Genomic DNA, 20886 nt, shown 5'->3' on the forward strand with positions numbered 1-20886 from the left:
GTAGCAGAAATTCCTTTCTTTCACAGTGCCAAGAATAAAAAAATAGACTTCTAGACAGAAATTATCCAGAAAATGTTATTTATGTTGCTTTTGCACGTAGTGAGCTGGTCCCTCGTGAAAAACTATGGCAACCTAAACGTACTATTCACATATCAAATACTGATACCCCATCAAGATTTTGCTTCTTGTTTGCTAATTCCAACCTAAATTCTAGGATATCTTCAGCAATTTGCAGGTTCTGGTATATACTTGAATCCGACCCAGAGATTGGAGGTGTAGCTGTCAGAAAACCCCTAGTCACCCATCGCCGAAGTACCACTCTGGGTGATGCCCTCGTGTCACCTATGTTAGATGTTAATAAACACTCCACATGGTTGGAGAAGAGCATCCCCAGAGGGAACTTTGCATGTGGTCCACAGAACATCAAGTCCCCCGCAGCCTGTACCCAGCAGTTCTGGAGAATGGAGCAGTGTCGGTCTCCTGCCTATAACATGATAGAATTAAATAAAATTAGGACTCAATTATAGAAATGATTTGAGTTCATTTTTGTAATATTTTGTGTATTATCTGTTTGCTCACTTTTGTATCACATTTTGTAAGCCCCACCTGTGCAGGTGCGGATATAGTCTCCTCCCCCATGCCCAACTGTGAGCGCCAGCAGACGAACTGTGCTTAGCACAGGAAACGGATACCATCTGTCCCATGGAGATGCTCCCGCTATATTGATCCGTACACCCGCTGACTAGTCTTCAATAAAGAAGTTTTATCCTGCACCGATGAGTGCGACATTCTTTGTTCCTCCACGCATGATGGTACAAATAAAAACGACAGATCACGGTGCCAAAAATGATCCCTCACACAGCCGCATATACGGAAAAATGAAAAAAGTATAGGAGTCAGAACATGGCGATTTTAAACATACTAATTTTGTTAAAAATTTTTGAATTTTTCTTTTTTCTTTTAAATTAGTACAATAATAGAAACACATGTATCCATGGGTATTGTTTTAATTATATGGACCCAATGAGAAAAGAAAACATTGGCAATGAAGGACAGTAATCATTACCTCAAAAACATCTCTGCGCCACGAGAGATGTCCCGTTTTTGAGGTAATGATTACCGCCCTTCATTTTTTGATCAGTTACTGACATTGGAACTCCGGAGGGACTAGGAAACTGCGATCTCTATGCTACATATACGCTTGTAGAGGTTATGCTCTCAGCATAACACAATCCGTCTTGCCTTTGTTTCTTGTCTTTTCCTTTTGGGTGATCTGCATGAGGTGCGCACCTCTTTGTTCTTTTATCTTTATCTAAAAAAGAAAACATGGCATTTTTTCGGTAAAGCATACAGTGGGAAAATGAAATCCTCCTAAACGCTGAAAATTATTATTTTTTCTTTCCCCCCAAAAAATAATATATTTTTTTGGTTGCTTCGTACATTTTATGATTAACAGAATGGTGTCATTACAACGAAAAATTGGTCGCGCAAAAAACTTATTTGTCGTCCTTATATGGGTAGGAAGATGGAAAAATAAAAAAGCTTAGAACTCGACGAGTGTAAAACAAAAAATGGAATAATGAAATAGTCTGTGTCCATAAGGGGTTAAAAATATACACATTATACGTATTTCTAAAGAACGAAAACATTACTTTCTTCAGCCAGGGATCCACACGGAAATCACAGCGCAGTCGCTCCTCATTGTGTGGCTATGGCTTCCCTCATGTGACCTCATTCCAAGAGCAGATGCCTGCGGCAAGAGAGAGGAGTCTTGGAGGCAAACAAGTGAATTGGTCCCAGACGGACACTGAAAGCACAATGTTTGTCAGGGACCTTGAGTAGACGGTAAGATATATATATGTCTCACAATTCTCCAGTCTCAAGGTGAAGCCTCCAGCCCTCGTTTATACAGAGGAATCACGTAATGGATTATGAAGGCCATTCCTGCTCAGATCAACTTGTGTAAATATATAGAAAATTCTAGGCATGAATAATGTGGCCTGCAGCTCTAAAAGCATGATAGGAGTTGTAGTTAAAAGAAGCGCTGTTAGCTGTTGTGTAATCCAATACAGATAAATGGAAAGGACATTGATAGTCCTTGGTCCTCTCGGACTCTACATGTGGTGTTGGGTGAGGGTAATGTGCAAATTAACCTTTTTGTGACGCCAGGGAACGATTAGCCTGAACACCGTCCGAGGTTAAGCCAGCTTCTCTTGTGCCAGGCACAGGGCAATAAATACTCTGACAAGGTTACAGATAAGTGGCTTTACTGAGGCAGGATAGATGGTAAAATCCGTTACAGCTCAGATACAAAGGGTGGTGCTGGGTGAACCTTGGAAGGCTATCGCCTTGCTGGGACTTCTAGTTGATTGTGCTGTGCATGACTGACTTGCTGTATGGCAACCCACGCTCACTTTAGTGACTTGAATGACTAACTTGAATGACTGACTTGAATCCCCGGGACATTAGTGCTTACCGCTAGGTTTTGACATTTACCTGAGCGCAGGGGATATGCTTTGGAAGATGCGTGGTTGCAGGCAGGGCCGGATTAACGTAGGGGCGGATGAAGCTGCCGCTCCAGGCCCCTATGTTAAAACAGGCCCAGCGAATGGCAGGGGCGGCCCGCGACCAGGGCAGGCGTTAGGGCAGGGCAAACCAGGCAATTGCCTAGGGCCCCCATCCCCCAGGGGGCCCCTTACCGGCTGTTCAGCATAGGCCTAATCAAGCCGGGGGGGATCCGCGGATGCCACTGAGCAGCCCGCAGGGGACCCCCGTCACATTCTGGACATACCTGTGTCCCAGAAAATCTTTTCGGGACACAAGGATGTCCCTGTTACCTTTCTGTGGTGGCCACTGCATTTACTTTACAAACGCAGGGGCCGCCGGGAGTTAGCGCACGCAGGGACGTCACTGACATTCCCATAGCAACGGAGGAGCGGAGCTGTGAGGAGGGCGCGCGCCGGCCGGAATGGTAAGTCACCAGCACCAGCTGGCAGCCCGTCCTATACTGCACCTAATGTGGGGAACTATACTGCACCTAATGTGAGGGAACTATACTGTACCTAATGTGGGGAACTACACTGCACCTAATGTGGTGAACTATTCTGCAACTAATGTGGGGAACTGTACTGCACCTAATGTGAGGGAACAGTACTGTACCTAATGTGGGTAACTATGCTGCACCTAATGTGGGGAACTATACTGCACCTAATGTGGGGAGCTATACTGCACCTAATGGGAGGGAACTATACTGCACCTAATGGGAGGGAACTATACTGCACCTAATGGGAGGGAACTATACTGCACCTAATGTGGGGGAACTATACTGCACCTAATGTGGGGGAACAGTACTGTACCTAATGTGGGTAACTATACTGCACCTAATGTGGGGAACTATACTGCACCTAATGTGAGGGAACTGTACTGCACCTAATGTGGGGGGAACTATACTGCACCTAATGTGGGGAACTACACTCCACCTAATGTGGGGAACTATCCTGCACCTAATGTGGGGAACTGTACTGCACCTAATGTGAGGGAACAGTACTGTACCTAATGTGGGTAACTATACTGCACCTAATGTGGGGAACTATACTGCACCTAATGTGAGGGAACTGTACTGCACCTAATGTGGGGGGAACTATACTGCACCTAATGTGGGGAACTACACTCCACCTAATGTGGGGAACTATCCTGCACCTAATGTGGGGAACTGTACTGCACCTAATGTGAGGGAACAGTACTGTACCTAATGTGGGTAACTATACTGCACCTAATGTGGGGAACTATACTGCACCTAATGTGGGGAACTATACTGCACCTAATGTGGGGAACTATACTGCACCTAATGGGAGGGAACTATACTGTACCTAATGTGGGGAACTACACTGCACCTAATGTGGGGAACTATTCTGCACCTAATGTGGGGAACTGTACTGCACCTAATGTGAGGGAACAGTACTGTACCTAATGTGGGTAACTATGCTGCACCTAATGTGGGGAACTATACTGCACCTAATGTGGGGAACTATACTGCACCTAATGGGAGGGAACTATACTGCACCTAATGGAAGGGAACTATACTGCACCTAATGTGGGGGAACTATACTGCACCTAATGTGGGGGAACAGTACTGTACCTAATGTGGGGAACTACACTCCACCTAATGTGGGGAACTATTCTGCACCTAATGTGGGGAACTGTACTGCACCTAATGTGAGGGAACAGTACTGTACCTAATGTGGGTAACTATACTGTACCTAATGTGGGTAACTATACTGTACCTAATGTGGGTAACTATACTGCACCTAATGTGGGGAACTATACTGCACCTAATGTGGGGAACTATACTGCACCGAATGCGAGGGAACTATACTGCACCTAATGGGAGGGAACTATACTGCACCTAATGTGGGGGAACTATACTTCACCTAATGTGGGGGAACTATACTGCACCTAATGTGGGGGAACAGTACTGTACCTAATGTGGGTAATTATACTGCACCTAATGTGGGGAACTATACTGCACCTAATGTGAGGGAGCTATACTGTACCTAATGTGGGGAACTACACTCCACCTACTGCTCTGCGCAGTAATGATAGTGGGGTGCTGCAGCAGCGATCCCTGGGGTTTTCAGCAGGGGATAAGATGTCTAGGGGCGGAGTACTCCTTTAAGTAGTGGCCCCAGTAGGTAGGTAGGAAATCCCCTTATAAGTTAGAACCCCCCCCCCCCCCCCCCCCAGCAGGTCGATAATGCCCCTAGTTGGTAATGCGCCCAGTAATGCTCCCAAGTAGGTAATGTCCCTATAGGTAGGCAGTAGGTCATGCCCTAGGTTGTAGTTTATGCCCCCAGTAGGTATGTAATAGGTAATGCCCCCAGTAAGTAGTGGGTAATTCTCCCAGGCAGGTAATGCTCCCAGTAAAAAGTGCCCCTCAGGTAGGTAATGCCCCTCGTAGGTAATACCGTCAGTTGTTAGTGCCCCAGTAGTTAGTGCCTCCAATAGGTAGTTACCACAGTTAGGTAATCCCCCAGTAGATAGTAGCCTGTAGTAGCAGCCCCTGTGCTAATTGTAAAGGGCCCGCAGCCCTTCCTGTCGTCTAAGTGAGTAGGGGTGAGGGGTGTTAGGTGGGAGACCTGGGGTAAGGAGCTGACAGCGAGATAGATATGAGATAGAAGGATAGATAGATAGATATGAGTTAGAGATAGATAGATATGAGATAGATAGATATGAGATAGATAGATAGATATTATGCTCTCCTCCTCTGCTCTCCTCCTCTGCTCTCCTCCTCTGCTCTCCCCCTCTGCTCTCCTCCTCTGCTCTCCCTCTTTACTCTCCCCCTCTGCTCTCCCTCTTTATTCTCCCCCTCTGCTCTCCTCCTCTGCTCTCTCCCTCTGTTCTCCCCCTCTGCTCTCCTCCTCTGCTCTACCTATTTACTCTGTCCCTCTGCTCTCGTCCTCTGCTCTCCCTCTGTTCTCCCCCTCTGCTCTCCTCCTCTGCTCTCCCTCTTTACTCTCCTCCTCTGCTCTCCTCCTCTGCTCTCCCCCTCTGTTCTCCCCCTCTGCTCTCCTCCTCTGCTCTACCTATTTACTCTTTCCCTCTGCTCTCCTCCTCTGCTCTACCTATTTACTCTGTCCCTCTGCTCTCCTCCTCTGCTCTCCCTCTGTTCTCCCCCTCTGCTCTCCTCCTGTGCTCTCCCTCTTTACTCTGCCCCTCTGCTCTCCTCCTCTGCTCCCCCCCTCTGTTCTCCCCCTCTGCTCTCCTCCTCTGCTCTACCTATTTACTCTTTCCCTCTGCTCTCCTCCTCTGCTCTCCCTCTGTTCTCCCCCTCTGCTCTCCTCCACTGCTCTCCCTTTTTACTCTCCCCTCTGCTCTCCTCCTCAGCTCTCCCTCTGCTCTCCCCCTCTGCTCTCCTCCTCTGCTCTCCTCCTCTGCTCTCCCCCTCTGCTCGCCCACTTTACTCTCCTCCTCTGCTTTCCTCCTCTGCTCTCCCCCTCTGCTCTCCTCCTCTGCTCTCCCCCTCTGCTCTCCCTCTCTGTTCTCCTCTCTGCTCTCCTCCTCTGCTCTCCCTCTTTACTCCCCCCTCTGCTCTCCTCCTCTGCTCTCCCCCTCTGCTCTCCTTCTTTGATCTCCTCTCTGCTCTCCCCCTCTGCTCTCCTCCTCTGCTCTCCTCCTATTCTCTCCCCCTCTGCTCTCCTCTCTGCTCTCCTCCTCTGCTCTCCTGTCTGCTCTCCTCCTCTGCTCTGCTCTCTGCTCTCCCACTCTGCTCTTCTCCTCTGTTCTGTTCTCTGCTCTCCCCCTCTGCTCTCCCCCTCTGCTCTCCCCCTCTGCTCTCCCCCTCTGCTCCCCCCCTCTGCTCTCCTCCTCTGCTCTCCTCTCTGCTCTCCTCCTCTGCTCTCCTCCTCTGCTCTCCCCCTCTGCTCTCCCCCTCTGTTCTCCCCTCTGCTCTACCTATTTACTCTGTCCCTCTGCTCTCCTCCTCTGCTCTCCCTCTGTTCTCCTCCTCTGCTCTCCTGTCTGCTCTCCTCCTCTGCTCTGCTCTCTGCTCTCCCACTCTGCTCTTCTCCTCTGTTCTGTTCTCTGCTCTCCCCCTCTGCTCTCCTCCTCTGCTCTCCCCCTCTGCTCTCCTCCTCTGCTCTCCCCCTCTGCTCTCCTCCTCTGCTCTCCCCCTCTGCTCTCCTCCTCTGCTCGTCACCAAAAATGCCCAAGTGGCCCCACAGCGTTTTGTTTTTGGTGAGACCAAATGTTAGCGACCAAATGTTAGCTGCAAGTTAATATGGAACTGTAAAACACAATACCCACATAGCATTTTTATCTTTGGTGTTTTTTTCACTCTCTTTCTGAATTTTTGGGCTCGGTGGCAGTTGCAATATGTTGAGACTATGGCGTTTTTCTCCCATAGAGGTCTATGGGGACAAAATGCTATTAAAAAAGCAATAAAATGTTCCGAACACTGAGGCAGTTGAGTACCCCTTTGAGCTCAATAGAATAGCCTGGGGGTCCATGCTATTCCAGCCAGCAGACCCCACTGCATAAGTCCAGAACAGAGGCCAAAATGACACTCTTTTTGTCTTTCGTCAAGTATATGGGGGTCTATGAATCGGTTTAATGTATGCGCTGGAACCTATGCCGATGTTTACGTTAAAGGGGTTATCCATTGTAAATAAACTTTAGTACTTACCTGCCAGACAGTAATGAACATGCTTAGGAAGGATCTGTGCTTGTCCTGATGCTTAATGGCTATGTGAGTCCAACAAAATTATGCTGCTTTCTTTTTGCGAAATGACTACTTCCTGTTGGAGTTCCCTCCCTTCAACTACAAGTCCCAGGATCCCTTGTTTGTAAGTGTGCTGTGCTTGAAACTACCATTCCCTGCAGCCCTGTGGAGAATGACCCACCCAGCAGTCACTCCACCAATTCAGGAAAGAAAGGCTCCCTTTCAACACGTGACTAGTGCTGTAAAACACAGGTACAGACACTATATTATGAACTACACTAACTTTACAGCCCCTGTAGCATTAAAAAAAAAATCCTGGAGTACCCCTTTAAGCTGATGCAATATGCTACCACAAAACCCATGTCGTCCTGTAGCCCTAGTCATAATGCTTTGCTGTAATATGTGGTGAAACCTGATAACAAGCTTTCTATGTCCCTGCAGTGCCCCCACAGGGTAAGAGAATAATTACAAGGTCATTATTGAAGTCAATGGACTATCTATAAAATTCATGTGCGATCTGGGTCCTCCAGCGCATTAGCGGAATGAAAAATTCCATACTGTGATCCCAGTCGGCCAGCTCTACAATTCTAAATGTGCATTAAAAAAAAACAACAACCATAAACCAGTGTTTTCCCAACCAGAGTGTCTCCAGCTGATGAAAAACTACAACTCCCAGCATGCAAAGGCTGTTCGGGATTGCTGGGAATTGTAGTTTTGTAATGGAGTTTTTGTATAGAGATTTCTGCATTCCATACCAGGAAACCATGTGGGTGCCTGGCAGCCTTTATAATAAGAACGGTTTAGAAGGGAACTGATTTTAGCAACAGCCGGCTTAGCCGGGAAGTTTTTATCCAGTGTGGAAAGCGACAGGAGGCAGGTAGGAGGGGTGGTTACGCTTATTTTCCACTAAGCCCTTCGGGTGGAATGTTAAAAAAAAGCATGATCAGTTTCGATCTGTGCAGTTATAGCTCAACTACAGAAACAGTTGAAAAAAATGAAATACGAGAAAATAAAAATTCCTAAAATTGACACATTTTAAAGGGGTATTCCAGGCAAAAAATTTTTTATATATATCAACTGACTCCGGAAAGTTAAACAGATTTGTAAATTACTTCTATTAAAAAATCTTAATCCTTCCAATAGTTATTAGCTTCTGAAGTTTTCTGTCTAACTGCTCAATGATGATGTCACGTCCCGGGAGCTGTGCATGATGGGAGAATATCCCCATAGGAACTGCACAGCTCCCGGGACGTGAGTCATCAGAGAGCAGTTAGACAGAAAACAACAACTCAACTTCAGAAGCTAATAACTATTGGAAGGATTAAGATTTTTTTAATAGAAGCAATTTACAAATCTGTTTAACTTTCCGGAGCCAGTTGATATATAAAAAAAAGTTTTGGCCTGGAATACCCCTTTAACAATGGATTTCAAGTCATCATTATGCCGACATGGCTAAAAGTCCAGGCAGATAAGACTGGATCACACCGCTGTCAATAGGTGATCCTCGCTCCTCCTCTTCTCTGCTTAATATGTTGACTATATTCTCCTATGACTGGAGGGATTATGTTTCCGAAAAGCCAGGAGTCTTAGGCTATGTTCACATGGCAGAATTTCTGCTTGGAATTCTGTACGAATTTATAGCCAATACACTTCAATTGGATTCCTGCAGTGGATATTCTGCTATGTGAATGGGGAATGGGGAATCCCGTTAAAGTATCAATGCTCAGCACTTAAGTGTGCACTGCCCAAAACTTTTTTATGTTGTACATCAGAGCAAAATATTAATCTTTCTTCATATATACTTCATACATCATTTTTTTATCTCCTTTTAATAGAAATCATGACTTGTAAAAAAAAAGACCAATAGGGGTCCCCATACCATCCAGAACATAATCCTGTCTGGCTGCAGCATCATCTTTGTCCCAACTGAAGCACAGGCTGGGACAAATTCCAGTAATTAAGGGCGGAACTAGCACTCCTCTGTGCTCACTCCTGTCCTGTCTGTCAGACTGCAGCATAAAAACAGAGAGCAGCCTGCAGTGATTGGATAAAGAGGCACAGCACAGCAGACTCCGGGAGAAAGTAAATGCATGGTGAGTGAGGGTGGGCTCAGTGCTTGCCTTGGATATGCCCCTTTCTGAGCAGTGGATGTCAGAATGAGTGAGCAGCCAAACAGAGGGATTTGGGAACCAAATACAGAAGCTAGACACATAAAAAACACATCTGCATGACCTAGTGAGCAACATATAGAAGTATTATTTTTATTTCTGTGATATGACAGGTACACTTTAACCTCTTGGAGACGCAAGGCGTACCTGTACTCCCTCCGCCCAAGATATATCGGGTCGTCCCGGTGGCTAAGGGTAGCCGGGACCCATGGCTAATACCGGACATTACCGATCGCGGTGATGTCCAGTATTAACCCCTTAGATGTGGCGATCAAAGTTGATTGCGAGTCTAAAATGTTAAAAAAAATACATCCCGCTGTGAAACCGCGGTGTCCCGATCAGCTGAGGACACACGAGGAGGGTCCCTACCTTCCTCCTTGGCGTCCGATCGGCAATTGATTGCTCCGAACATGAGATCCAGGCTTGAGCAATCGACCGCCTTGAAACATGGCTGTTTGCATACAATCTCCTATAGGAGACATTTAGTTCTGTGCTCACTGATTTTGTCCCAGTGCTTACCAAGGCAGGGCGACTTAAAACAAGGTAGTGTTGAATTAAACATTTCCGCTCAATTACAACAATGAATGTTTATTGTGGACCACAGTTTTTTTTTACATGCCACACCCTCTATTTATATACCACACCCCCTGTTTGTATACCACACCCACTATTTATCTGTGACGCTACAAAATTTTGGTTTTTGCTATTTCTAATTAAAGAGGCACTCCACCCCTAGACATGTTATCCCCCCTCCAAAGCATAAGGGATGTCATGATAAGTTGACACAGTTTTTTGGCATTTTCTTATTTTTTTGTAACTGCAAAACTGCCAAAACAACAGCCTAATTTTTTACTTTTACATGAACTCCCCCTTTTCACGTATGTATTGGTCTATGGCTGTAATATTTACACATGGTCATTTTCTGTCCATAAAAGTCTCAAAATAAAGAAGCTGTAGTTTCAGCTGGAAGCTGAGCCCTGTTTCCAAATGTCATTCTTGCGCTGTGCATATATATTGTGCACAGGTGTGAGAAACAGGGCTCGGCTTTCAGCTGACTGTCAATCAAGCAGGGAAAGGGATGGGAGGGCAGAGAGGAGGCGTTCCAGTCCTCAGCACTTCAGGGGCTTTGGACACCTCTTTGATGAAAAGTTTTGATGTATCTACAACATACCAAAGGTTTTAGTTTTTTTTTTTTGCATTATTTTCAGTTGTCTATTCATGCTATGTTCACACAATATTTTGGGCATTTTCTTTATTTTTTTTTAATTTTTTGCAAAACATTTGTTAACGTTTTTTTTTTTTTAATGTCATTTTCTACGTTTGAGTTCCAGTGAACTCCGTATTAGAACTGCCCCTCGTTCACATATTTATAAATTTTATGACTGTAATTTTTTTTTTTTTTACAAAATGTAAAATTAGGTGCATATTCGTTTTTTTTTTCTTGTCCGCAAAATGCTCAAAATAAAGAAGCTATTTGAGCTAAAGCTTCTTTTGCCGTAGCCTAAAAGCATCCTCCTCCACCCCCCCCCCACAAAAAAATGTAGACAAAGAGTTTCATACGTTTTTGAGCCTTAAAATGATTTTTTTATGAGCTGCGCCGTTCAGTTTGCTCGGATGCTGCAGAGATTCTAGTGACTCCCATTATTCGCTTCTCTTTGTCAACAATTTCAGAAAACGTTGCCAAATAGTATTTTTATGACTAAAAGCTTTAGCGGAAAATGCGTTGCAGAATGCCTATCACCGAGAAAACCAATAGGCAATATTTTTCTTTTCACCTCGCAGTTTTTCTGATCACCGGAGATGGGATTCACTGCGGCCTAGGATTCTATTTCAGGATTAAAGTGGTTTATCATGGCCACGAGAAAGAAGAGAAATATCAATTTATATTAATACATGTGTCTATCTTCTCAGCTTGAGATTACAGGTTATCTTTTCTATCTAGTGTTGATACTCGTGGGAGATTCAGCACTTACTGTATACGTCCACGCGCCCCAGCGAGGTTTACCATCCCGGCTCAGGAAATAATTGGCTACGTACAGAGCGAGAGCAGCAAGAGGTGCGGAGGAGAGTGTGGCCATGACTATGGGAGCAGCAGACATCAACCATTAAAGGGAATCTGTCAGCTACAATTTAACGTTCCAACCTGCTGACACTGTTAGATGTTGTTTGGACAAGGAGACACATGGAACCTCTCATATATCTGTCTGTGCTTTCTTAGAAAAATGCTTTTATTCTCTGGTGCCAAGTGTCAAAAAGGTGTTCCCCTCACCCCCGCACCTGAAATACTAAAGGCTGGAGCACTTCCTCTCTCCCATCCTATCTTTGTCCCTGCTTGATTGACAGTCAGCTGGAAGCCGAGTCCTATTTCTAAATCTCGTTATTGTGCTGTGCATACAAATTGTGCGCAAATGTGAGATTTGGAAACAGGGCTCGGCTTCCAGCTGACTGTCAATCAAGCAGGGACGAGGATAGGATGGGAGAGAGGAAGTGTTCCAGCCTTCAGGGGCTTGGAAATGCCTGTTTGACCCTTTGCTCCAGAGAATAAAAACATTTCTTTTCATTTATGTAATGGAAGCACAGACAGATATATAAGAGGTACTATGGGGGAGATTTATCAAAACTTGTGTAGAGGAAGAGTGGTGCAGTTGCCCATGGCCACCAATCAGATTGCTTCTTTCATTTTTCACTAGTCTCTTAAAAAATGAAAGAAGCAATCTGATTGGTTTTCATGGGCAACTTCAATACTCTTCCTCTGCATAGTTTTTGATAAATCTCCCCCTATGTGTCTTCATGTTCTAACAACATCTAACAGGGTCAGCAGTTTGAAACATGAATTGCAGCTGACAGGTTCCCCTTAAGGGTCTATTCATGTCTTTCCCAACCAAGGAGCCCCCAGCTGTTGCAAAACTATAATTCCAAGCAATTACCAGGTTGCCCATCAAGTCTGCCTATTCAAGTTTAAACCCAAATCTGCTATGGGGAGAAGAGCTAGTTAGCCGACGGGAGTAATGTGAGTGAAAGCCTCAGGCAGCTCCAGTCCAAACATGTCCACCCTGGCGGTACGTTTTGTACTTACGGTTCCCGTATACAGCTGGGAGGAGGGGGCGGGGCTTAATCGCGGCGCCCGCACTCAGCTGTATAGGGGAACCGTATTTAATGCATGTCTATGAGCCAACCGGAGTGAACCGCAGCCTCCGGTCGGCTGGGTTTTCGGCCGTATGCGGTTTCCCGACCGCAGGCAAAAACATGGTCGACCGCGTTTTTGCCTACGGTCGGAAAACCGCATACGGCCGAAAACCAAGCCGACCGGAGGCTGCGGTTCACTCCGGTCGGCTCATAGACAATCATTAAATACGGTTCCCCTATACGGCTGAGTGCGGGCGCCGCGATTAAGCCCCGCCCCCCCTCCTCCCAGCTGTATACGGGAACCGTAAGTACAAAACGTAGTGTGAACCCAGCCTAACACAGGATTCCACAAGTGAAGTGCAGAATCAGTGATTGTCAGCTCCCACTTCTAATTTAAATGCACTAAAGTCAACTCCCAGCTATTCAGTCAGTCTGTCCAGTTCAAGTTCGGGCCCATTTACATTCAATTTCAGTAAGGCAATAAGTCAGTTGAGAAGGACTATAAGTCCCATAGTGCCTAAAACAGTGTTTTCCAACCAGGGTAGCTCCAGCTGTTGTAAAACTACAACTCCCAGCATGCCCGGACAGCCTTCGGCTGTCCGGGCATGCTGGGAGTTGTAGTTTTGCAACAGCTGGAGGCACCCTGGTTGGGAAACACAGGTCTATTTACACGTACAGTATTCTGGTCATATTTGATGCTTAGGATTTGAAGCTGCAGATTTGATGCTGCAGATTTCAATGTAAACGAAATGACTGAACACAGCTTCAAATCTGCAGCATCAAACCTGCGCATCAAATATGTGCGGCATTTTGTACGGTATACAGTGTAAATATACCACAGATCGCAATTCGGTTTTGCATCTTTCTAGCTGCCATCCCCACCCGATGGTGCAGTCTCTTCCTTACAGCCAAATGCTGAGGGCGAGGCGCATCATCGAGGCGGAGGAAAAGGTAGAACCAGCTTTAGACAAGATGGCCTTTAATTTCTCTAGACATGGCTACCCACGGAATTTGCTATTGGAAAGCAAGTCCAGGGTAGTAGCCATGGAAAGACGGAAGATGATATATGAACCTAGACACAAAATTACTCAGCCCCGTGTTTCCTTTGTTTTCACCTATGGAGAACACTCCAAAAAAATCGCTAGTCCCCTTAACAAATATTGGCACGTTTTACTGGCCGGTTTCCTTACTGTACCTGAATTTACTGAAAGACCTCTTATTTCATATAGGCGTCCCCCGAACTTAAATGAGTACTCCACTGGACAATATTTTTTTTTAAGTCAACTGGTACCAGAAAGTTAAACATATTTGTAAATCACTTCTATTAAAAAATCATAATCCTTCCAGTACTTATTAGATGCTATTTGCGCCACAGGAAGTTCTTTTCTTTTTGAATTTTATTTCTATCTTACCGCAGTGCTCTCTGCTGACACCTCTGTCCATTTTAGGAACTGTCCAGAGTAGGAGAAAATCCCCACAGCAAACCCCTCTCCTGCTCTGGACAGTTCCCAAAATGGACAGAGGTGTCAGCAGAGAGCAATGTGGTCAGGTAGAAAGGAAATTCAAAATGGAAAGAACTTCCTGTCGAGCATAGAGCAGCTGATAAGTACTGGAAGGATTAGGATTTTTTTTTTTTATAGAAGTCATTTACAAATATGTTTCTTTCTGGTACCAGTTGATTTAAAAAAAAAATATGTTTTCCAGCGGAGTACCCCTTTAAAGGACAAACTAGTGAAGAGTGATGTATCTTTGAAAACAAGTTCCCAGAGATTCCTGACAGATAGGAATAAAGGTTCTTATCCCTGCTGTCAGGGGAAGTGCAACTATATGGACAAAGGTTCTATCTTTACACATCCGACCACAGGCGACACATATAGGTTGAAACATAACCTCACATGCACATCCGACCACGTAGTCTATGTCTTTACGTGGGAGAGACCACATGGGACTTCAAGACTAGATTAAATCAACATCGATATAGTATTCGCAAACCTCGCATAGACCTCCCAGTCTCCAAACATTCAGTTGAGGCTAATTACTTCTATTAAAAAATCTTAATTCTTTCAGTACATATGAGCTTCTGAAGTTAAGGTTGTTCTTTTCCATTTAAGTCCTCTCTGATGACAAGTGTCTCCTGATGAACCGCCCAGTTTAGAAGCAAATCCCCATAGCAAACCCCTTCTAAACTGGGCCGTTCCCGAGACAGGTGTCATCAGAGAGCACTTAGATAGAAAAGAACAACCTTAACTTCACAAGCTCATGAGTACTGAAAGTACTGAAAGGATTAAGATTTTTTAATAGAAGTAATTTAAAAATCTGTTTAACTTTCTGGAGCCAGTTGATATATATAAAAAAGTTTTTTCCTGGATAACCCCTTTAAGTGGATCCACACCCAACAGCCTTCGGCCAATGGGTCTGAATGTGGAGTTCACTGTGACCCCTCAGATTTATAATGCATGATTGTTTTGGTTATTTTGTTTATAGCCATCTAGAGAGAGTAGATGTGCTTTACTTTTCCATTTATGTTTGTACAGTGGTCCCTCAACATATGATGGTAATCCGTTCCAAATAACCCATCGTTTGTTGAAACCATCGTATGTTGATGAATCCGTGCAATGGAAAGAATATGAAGTCATACTCACCTGTTCCCGCCGCTCCAGGCCATCACCGCTCATCACCGCTGTCCTTGATGTCGCCCTCAATCGCTGTCGCCGCGTCCCCGGGGTGTCCCCGACTCTCCAGCAAGGCCTCTGCTTCCCCTGCATCCGCGCTCTCCGTCGCCGTCATCACGTCAATACGCACACCGCTCCTATTGGATGACTGGACGTCGTGCGCAGCGACATGATGACGACGATGGAGAGCGACGACGATGCAGGGGATCCTGAAGAGGACGCGCGGAGCCCCGAGGACAGGTAAGTGATCATCAGCGGACCACACGGGGCACTGTAAACGGATATCCGGTGGCAGCTGAAGCAGTCTGCGCTGCCGTATAGCCGTTTATGCGATGGCCCCGACATACAAAAGCATCGTATGTTGATGCTGCCTTCAACATGCAATGGCCTCTGAGAGGCCATCGTATGTTGAAATTATTGTATGTCGGGGCCATCGTAGGTCGGGGGGTCACTGGTTTTGTTTTTTTATGCGTCATATTGTTTTCCTCAGAAGGTTATGTAGTCCTATGTCCTCCATGCCATGCTATACAGAGTATATGTGATTAGTGATCAATATCATGAATATTTACTAATTATGAATCTGTTTTGCTTCTGTTTCTATTTGGGTGAAGGTTGAACTAAGCCAACCCCTCAAGTTGATATATTTTTTTTAGATTTGTGATACATTTATTTTATTTAATAAACACACCTTGGATGATCACTGGTTCTGTTGACCAATTGCATTCCTTTTATTTCATTTTATTTTTATACTTACTTTATTTAGTATTTATACTTTATCTTTTTTAGTATTAATATTTTTTTATTTAATATATCCCGGTATGCCTTACTTATTGAGTGTGGCAACCCCTGAAATGAGACACCAGGGACCCCCCCACCCCCCACCCCCATTGTCAATATGCGAGACAGGTTCGCGACATGGATTCTGTTGTCCGAGTCTTAGAAATGGGGTTTGGACCAGATTGGGTTACCTCTGGTAAGTGGGATAATACTTGTGCCATGGTGGAATGCAGGGTTCGGCATTAGGGCGGGGCAAACCAGTCAATTGCCTAGGGCTGTTCAGCATAGGCCTAATCAAGCCGGGGGGATCCGCGGCCGCCACTGAGCAGCCCACAGGGGGCCCCCATCACATTCTGGACATCCCTGTGTCCCAAAAAATCTTTTCGGGGGACACAAGAATGTCCCTGTTACCTTTCTGCGACGGCCCCCGCGTTAACTTTAAAAACGCAGGGGCCGCCGGGAGCTAGCGCATGCAGGGACGTCACTGACATCCCGTGTGTGCGCCCATAGCAATAAAGGAGCGGAGGACACACGCCGGCCGGAATGGTAAGTCACCAGTGGCACGTCCTCTTCGGTGCTCCGACCACCGGTCCTCCGGTCCCGGGACCTACTGCTGAGGCCTATAGGCCATAGCAGTAGATTGTCACCCTGGACCGGTGGTCGGAACACTGAAGTGGGGCAGTACACAGACATACAGCCTCCAGCCATTCACTGTATATGGTTGAAGGCTGTATGTCTGTAGGGGAACTGTACTGCTCCTAATGTGAGGAACTATACTGCACCTAATGTGGGGAACTATACTGCACCTAATGTGGGGAACTATACTTCACCTAATGTGGGGGACTATACTGCACCTAATGTGGGGGAACTATACTGCATCTAATGTGGGGGAACTGTACTGCACCTAATGTGGGGGAACTATACTGCACCTAATGTGGGGGAACTGTACTGCACCTAATGTGAGAGAACTATACTGCACCTAATGTGGGGGAACTATACTGCAGCTAATGTGAGGGACCTATACTGCACCTAATGTGATGGAACTATACTGCACCTAATGTGGGGAACTATACTGCACCTAATGTGGGGGAACTATACTGCACCTAATGTGGGGAGCTATACTGCACCTAATGTGAGGGAACTATACTGCACCTAATGTGAGGGAACTATACTGCACCTAAAGTGGGGAACTATACTGCACCTAATGTGAGGGAACTATACTGCACCTAATGTGGAGAACTATACTGCACCTAATGTGGGGAAACTATACTGCACCTAATGTGGGGGAAACTATACTGCACCTAATGTGGGGGACTATACTGCACCTAATGTGGGGGAAACTATACTGCACCTAATGTGGGGGACTATACTGCACCTGATGTGGGGGAGCTATAGTGCACCTAATGTGGGGAACTATACTGCACCTAATGTGGGGAACTATACTGCACCTAATTTGGGGGAACTATACTGCACCTATTGTTGGGGAACTGCACTGCACCTATTGAGCAGAGGACACACGCCGGCCGGAATGGTAAGTCACCAGTGGCACGTCCTCTTCGGTGTTCCGACCACCGGTCCTCCGTTCCCGGGACCTACTGCTGAGGCCTATAGGCCATAGCAGTAGATTGTCACCCTGGACCGGAGGACCGGTGGTCGGAACACTGAAGTGGGGCAGTACACAGACATACAGCCTCCAGCCATTCACTGTATATGGTTGAAGGCTGTATGTCTGTAGGGGAAATGTACTGCACCTAATGTGAGGAACTATACTGCACCTAATGTGGGGAACTATACTGCACCTAATGTGGGGAACTATACTTCACCTAATGTGGGGGACTATACTGCACCTAATGTGGGGGAACTATACTGCATCTAATGTGGGGGAACTGTACTGCACCTAATGTGGGGGAACTATACTGCACCTAATGTGGGGGAACTGTACTGCACCTAATGTGAGAGAACTATACTGCACCTAATGTGGGGGAACTATACTGCAGCTAATGTGAGGGACCTATACTGCACCTAATGTGATGGAACTATACTGCACCTAATGTGGGGAACTATACTGCACCTAATGTGGGGGAACTATACTGCACCTAATGTGGGGAGCTATACTGCACCTAATGTGAGGGAACTATACTGCACCTAATGTGAGGGAACTATACTGCACCTAAAGTGGGGAACTATACTGCACCTAATGTGAGGGAACTATACTGCACCTAATGTGGAGAACTATACTGCACCTAATGTGGGGAAACTATACTGCACCTAATGTGGGGGAAACTATACTGCACCTAATGTGGGGGAAACTATACTGCACCTAATGTGGGGGACTATACTGCACCTAATGTGGGGGAGCTATAGTGCACCTAATGTGGGGAACTATACTGCACCTAATGTGGGGAACTATACTGCACCTAATTTGGGGGAACTATACTGCACCTATTGTTGGGGAACTGCACTGCACCTATTGAGCGGAGGACACACGCCGGCCGGAATGGTAAGTCACCAGTGGCACGTCCTCTTCGGTGCTCCGACCACCGGTCCTCCGTTCCCGGGACCTACTGCTGAGGCCTATAGGCCATAGCAGTAGATTGTCACCCTGGACCGGAGGACCGGTGGTCGGAACACTGAAGTGGGGCAGTACACAGACATACAGCCTCCAGCCATTCACTGTATATGGTTGAAGGCTGTATGTCTGTAGGGGAAATGTACTGCACCTAATGTGAGGAACTATACTGCACCTAATGTGGGGAACTATACTGCACCTAATGTGGGGAACTATACTTCACCTAATGTGGGGAACTACACTGCACCTAATGTGGGGAACTATACTTCACCTAATGTGGGGGAACTATACTGCACCTAATGTGGGGGAACTATACTGCATCTAATGTGGGGGAACTGTACTGCACCTAATGTGGGGGAACTATACTGCATCTAATGTGGGGGAACTGTACTGCACCTAATGTGGGGGAACTATACTGCACCTAATGTGGGGGAGCTGTACTGCACCTAATGTGAGAGAACTATACTGCACCTAATGTGGGGGAACTATACTGCACCTAATGTGAGGGACCTATACTGCACCTAATGTGGGGGAACTATACTGCACCTAATGTGGGGAACTATACTTCACCTAATGTGGAGAACTATACTGCACCTAATGTGGGGAAACTATACTGCACCTAATGTGGGGGAAACTATACTGCACCTAATGTGGGGGACTATACTGCACCTAATGTGGGGGAAATTATACTGCACCTAATGTGGGGGACAATACTGCACCTAATGTGGGGGAGCTATAGTGCACCTAATGTGAGGGAACTGTACTGCTCCTAATTTGGGGAGCTATACTGCACCTAATGTGGGGAACTATACTGCACCTAATGTGGGGGAACTATACTGCACCTAATGTGGGGGAGCTATACTGCATCTAATGTGAGGGAACTATACTGCACCTAATGTGAGGGAACTATACTGCACCTAATGTGGGGAACTATACTGCACCTAATGTGAGGGAACTATACTGCACCTAATGTGGAGAACTATACTGCACCTAATGTGGGGAAACTATACTGCACCTAATGTGGGGGAAACTATACTGCACCTAATGTGGGGGACTATACTGCACCTAATGTGGGAGAGCTATAGTGCACCTAATGTGGGGGAACTGTACTGCTCCTAATTTGGGGAGCTATACTGCACCTAATGTGGGGAACTATACTGCACCTAATGTGGGGAACTATACTGCACCTAATTTGGGGGAACTATACTGCACCCATTGTTGGGGAACTGCACTGCACCTATTGTTGGGGAACTGCACTGCACCTAATGTGGGGAACTATACTGCACCTAATGTGGGGAAATATACTGCACCTAAATGTGGGGAACTGTACTGCACCTAATGTGGGGGAACTATACTGCACCTAATGTGGGGGGAACTGTACTGCACACCTAATGTGGGGGAACTATACTGCACCTAATGTGGGGGGAACTGTACTGCACACCTAATGTGGGGAACTGTACTGCACACCTATTGTGGGGGGGGGGGGACTGTACTGCACACCTAATGTGTGGGGAACTGTACTGCACACCTAATGTGGTGGAACTATACTGCACCTAATGTGGGGGAACTATACTGCACCTAATGTGAGGGAACTATACTGCACCTAATGTGGAGAACTATACTGCACCTAATGTGGGGAAACTATACTGCACCTAATGTGGGGGAAACTATACTGCACCTAATGTGGGGGAAACTATACTGCACCTAATGTGGGGGACTATACTGCACCTAATGTGGGGGAGCTATAGTGCACCTAATGTGGGGAACTATACTGCACCTAATGTGGGGAACTATACTGCACCTAATTTGGGGGAACTATACTGCACCTATTGTTGGGGAACTGCACTGCACCTATTGAGCGGAGGACACACGCCGGCCGGAATGGTAAGTCACCAGTGGCACGTCCTCTTCGGTGCTCCGACCACCGGTCCTCCGTTCCCGGGACCTACTGCTGAGGCCTATAGGCCATAGCAGTAGATTGTCACCCTGGACCGGAGGACCGGTGGTCGGAACACTGAAGTGGGGCAGTACACAGACATACAGCCTCCAGCCATTCACTGTATATGGTTGAAGGCTGTATGTCTGTAGGGGAAATGTACTGCACCTAATGTGAGGAACTATACTGCACCTAATGTGGGGAACTATACTGCACCTAATGTGGGGAACTATACTTCACCTAATGTGGGGAACTACACTGCACCTAATGTGGGGAACTATACTTCACCTAATGTGGGGGAACTATACTGCACCTAATGTGGGGGAACTATACTGCATCTAATGTGGGGGAACTGTACTGCACCTAATGTGGGGGAACTATACTGCATCTAATGTGGGGGAACTGTACTGCACCTAATGTGG

General features: G+C 46.3%; 1 long non-coding RNA gene across 1 annotated transcript in view; it reads right to left on the reverse strand.

The window, feature by feature from the left end:
* Positions 1 to 1231: 1231 nt before the first annotated feature.
* Positions 1232 to 20886, reverse strand: part of LOC130282711 (uncharacterized) — a 40055-nt gene continuing 20400 nt past the window's right edge. The window contains exon 3 of the long non-coding RNA XR_008846491.1: positions 1232 to 1312. This is a non-coding gene — a long non-coding RNA (uncharacterized LOC130282711). The remainder of the gene's footprint in view (positions 1313 to 20886) is intronic.

This window comes from Hyla sarda, chromosome 7 (genome assembly GCF_029499605.1).
Source record: "Hyla sarda isolate aHylSar1 chromosome 7, aHylSar1.hap1, whole genome shotgun sequence".
NCBI classification, from domain to species: Eukaryota; Metazoa; Chordata; class Amphibia; order Anura; family Hylidae; genus Hyla; species Hyla sarda.